This window comes from Adiantum capillus-veneris, chromosome 5 (genome assembly GCF_014529385.1).
Source record: "Adiantum capillus-veneris isolate H3 chromosome 5, ASM1452938v2, whole genome shotgun sequence".
Lineage (NCBI taxonomy): Eukaryota > Viridiplantae > Streptophyta > Polypodiopsida > Polypodiales > Pteridaceae > Adiantum > Adiantum capillus-veneris.
The window spans coordinates 147701787-147705806 of NC_140935.1; the positions used below are offsets into that span (position 1 = coordinate 147701787).

Here is a 4020-nt window from a genome sequence, read left to right on the forward strand (position 1 = left end):
ATGGAACAACCAGAAGGGTTTGTTATTCCAGGTAAAGAAGACCTTGTTGCTCAACTCCATAAGGCACTATATGGTCTCAAACAAGCTTCGCGAGCCTGGTATACAAAATTTGATCTTTTTCTCACCTCTAAAGGATTCATCTCTTGCTTGTCAGACCCCAACTTATACATAAAACGCCAAGGTAGCAGTTTTGTGATTCTTGCTCTTTATGTGGATGATACCATCCTTGTTTCCAATGATTTGGGATTTCTTCAGCAAGTGAAAAAGTTATTGTCTTCTGCATTCGATATGGTGGATCTTGGAGAGATTCACTCTTGTCTTGGCATTCAAATCCAACGGAACCGTACAAAAGGTATTTTATTCCTTCGACAGTCAAAGTTTATTGCAGATACTATTCAAAAATTTGGTATGAAATCTGCACATTCAACCAACACACCTTGTCTTGCGAGCTCTACGAAGAATACTTCTGACAATGGCGGTCAACTTGTCACAAATCAACCTTATGCTAACTTGATTGGATGTCTTCAGTTTGTTGGCATGAACACTCGTCCTGATATTCTGTTTGCTGCTAACTATCTTGGACAACATCTTGCATGTCCTTGTCTTAAGCATTGGTCTGCTGCAAAGCGTGTATTGAAATACTTGAAAGGCACTACAGATTTTGGTTTAGTCTATCGACGACAACTCACATCGGATTCTATGCAATCTTTTTGTCTTTTGGGTTACACAGATGCAGACTGGGCAAGCTCACATTTATCTATGCGATCTACTAGTGGAAATTGCTTCTTTATAAATGGTTGTCTTGTTTCTTGGACCAGCAAGAAACAACGTTGTGTTGCAGTTTCTACGACTGAGTCAGAATATGTTGCGGCATCACTTGCAGCTCGTGAGTTGATTTGGCTTCGACAAATGCTGGTTGATATTGGTCACTCTCCTCTTTCTAGCACACCCTTGCGGTGTGACAACCAAAGTGCTATTAGTCTTGCAAAAGACTATGTTCAACATAATAAGTCAAAGCACATTGCTATCCATTATCATTATGTCAGGTATGAAGTACGCAAGGGAACCATTATGGTTGAACACTGTCCAAGTGACCAGATGATTGCAGACATTTTGACCAAAGGCCTCAATGAGTCACGTTTCATCCTCTTGCGCTCGGAGCTTGGAGTTGCTTCAGCCTCACTCTTTCTAGATTAGCTTCTTTTCTATTGTAATAGCTTTGTACATATGACATTGTAATCTTTTAGGTACCATGCACTATGCATACTCCACATTTGCACCTTGTGATATCTAAGTCACTTGAATATTTGTACATAGATGCACAATTCACTTTCACATCATCACCGCTGGTTCATATTTCACATTGTATAGGGGCTTGGGTTTTTCCCTTGAACTCCCCAAGGGTTTTTTCATCCAAAGCTAGAGACCTTTGTTTGAGTGGGGATGTTGGAGCTATATATGGCTCACTCTACTGAACTTGGTCTCACCTATATATTTGTATCTTGTCCTCAATATGAATTAGTCTTTGGGAGCGTATATGGTGTGTCTCTTGTCTCGTCTCTCTCTCTTTCTCTCTACATCTCAACAAGATCAGCCCATACACACCACACAACATACAGGTTTGCAGAAACAAATTCGTGCAGGTGCGTTGGGTTCGCAAATCATTTTTTTGGACATAAATCTCTCATACGGACTCATATTTGCGCAACCAAGGACTCATTTCTGGGGTTTTGGCACGTTCTAGATGCAATGGTGATGTTCGTTTGACCTAATTTTGATCACAATTTTTTTTTTCAATAGCTGTGTGTATTTCAGATTTTTCACAGGTACGTGTTTCCAAGTTTAAATCAGGGCTTCAGATCAGGGTGATGGAAAGGTTTGAAGAGCTGAATCTTCAGCCCATTTAGAGCAAATGAATGCATATGTAAAAGTGTGGGGCTGACTTGGTGAGACTCGAGCCGTTGGTGCAGCCAAATCTTGTCTACCCATTGAGAAGCCAGAAGCAGGTATATGGAACTAAGCAGGATGACGGCGGTGTGCTTGAGCCTCTCCTAAATGCACAAGGGACGAGACAGCCTTGGGATATGTATGCCAAATTAGTCATTTAATAGGTCGAATATGGTTCAGAAGCTTTAATGATCAAAGTGCTTAAGGATTCTAAAGATCGGTCGGTTTTTCCATCAGGTGGTGTGGTGTGTGCAGAATGGTTGCTCAAGCTCAGAGAGTTCACAATTTTTTATGTGCTTGAAGTCAAGTAGGCTGCATCTTGTCCATCCGAGGCTATTGCAAGCGGGTACGACTTAAAGTTTATGACAATCGGAATACTCTCGAAGAGCGGTCGAGGACGACATGTCTATTGTGTGAAAGGAGACTAAGTAAGGATTTTTTATATCATAAAGCTGGAGTTATTTTTTTCTAGGAAAAAAAACGAGTTGTGGACTGCAGTGCGACTACTGGCCTGCATGGGATGGCGACGCCATCTCGATGGTGGAGGGAGTGCAAGTCATGCAAATGGCCGTCAGGGCTTCAAGAGGAGCGCCATCTTTGCATAGTGAGGTGGCCAGTTGAATAGAGGAGGGCGCGGCAGTTGCATGAGGCGGCCAGAGGTGGCGGGGGATGCATAAGGCAGTAGATGGGCCGAGGGGGGCTCGAGCCGGCAGGTGAGTGAAGCCAGGAGAGGTTGGACCGCTGACGAGTAGCTCAGGACCCTACTGCAGAGGGCCGGGAACCTGTCAAGGACGTGATGCCGTGGGCCAAGGAACAAGGAGGATGAAGGGGGGTTGCCTGGGAGCGGCCGCCAGAGCATGAAGAAATGCTGCAGGTCTGCAGGTGGGGAGGACCACATGAGGCCATGATCGAGGGCTAGTGCAGAGCCACAAGAGGGTTAAGGGCGCTATCGAAAGGAGGGGCCGTCAGTTGTGCAAGGGCTGCCTTGAGGTGGGGGGCTTGAGCTTGGGGAGTTGCAGATGCCATGAGCTGCGAGGATAGCAAGGCAGCATAACATAGAAGATTGGAGTAGTAGAAAGGCTACGGGCTGGAGGCTGTCAACAGATGCGATGAGCAGGAGACCAAGCCAGGGGCCATCAACAACAAGGAGAGAGAGCGGCGAGGGCAACCAGCTGGAGGGAGAAGGCCGAGAGCACCAAAAGCCACCATGAGATGAATGGATGACGGGGCATGTGGGAGGGCTAAGGCCAGTAGCAAGTGTTGGAGTGGAGCACTAAAGTAAAGGGAGCAAGACAAGCCATAGACTTGGGAAGGTTTGCATCCTACAGAGAAGATGCAACGCCCAACTCTAAGGTTACATGAGAAGGAGAGGGGAAGCCTGTCGGGCTCTCTCTTTTGTCATTCATTGTGATTCTCTAGAATTCCCACCAAGAAGCATGTTTTTTAGAGGAATCTGTCACTGTACCGCATATGTCAATTCCCTTTGAGTGATATCCATTATTTCCTCTCTCTATCTCGTGCCTATGTACGATGGGTCATGTGTCCAAGTTGTTAGGGTGCGAGTATGGTGTGAATAAAGGATACAAGTTCTGGTATGTGTTGAGTGTATGGGCGCTCTCTATTTGAATGCAGTGTGTGCCGGTGATCATAGAAGTATCTTCACGTGTCAGCCTATTTTCTATTACATACGTACAATTATACGGTGCTCTGAGGGGTTATAAGAAATAGCCATCATGATGTGCTTTGAGAATCGAGATGTTGAATTAGGGTTGGTTGGGTTCGGGCAAGGGAAATAGTAGGTTGCAGATTGTGTATCGAGATGTGTGTTAAATAGGGGATAGGGGTGATGACAGATCAGTGGGCTATAGAGAGGCATTCACATTGTGTGATGGTGATTTTCTCATTTCCTCCTTTCCATCTTGTGGTGCCCCCACTGAGGATCCACTGATTGCTTCCTGACCAAGTGTTCGTGAATCAAGATGAAGCAGGTGTTTGGTCCGGTGTTCAAAGGAGATGAAGATGCAGATGATTGGATTGCCGACTTTGAGCTATTTATGCTGACAGTATTGCAGA

The 4020-nt window shown here is 45.2% G+C and overlaps 1 pseudogene; it reads right to left on the reverse strand.

Annotated features, from left to right (window-relative positions):
- Positions 1 to 2700: 2700 nt before the first annotated feature.
- On the reverse strand, positions 2701 to 3179 carry LOC147458255 (uncharacterized; annotated as a pseudogene).
- Between the last annotated feature and the right edge of the window lie 841 nt (positions 3180 to 4020).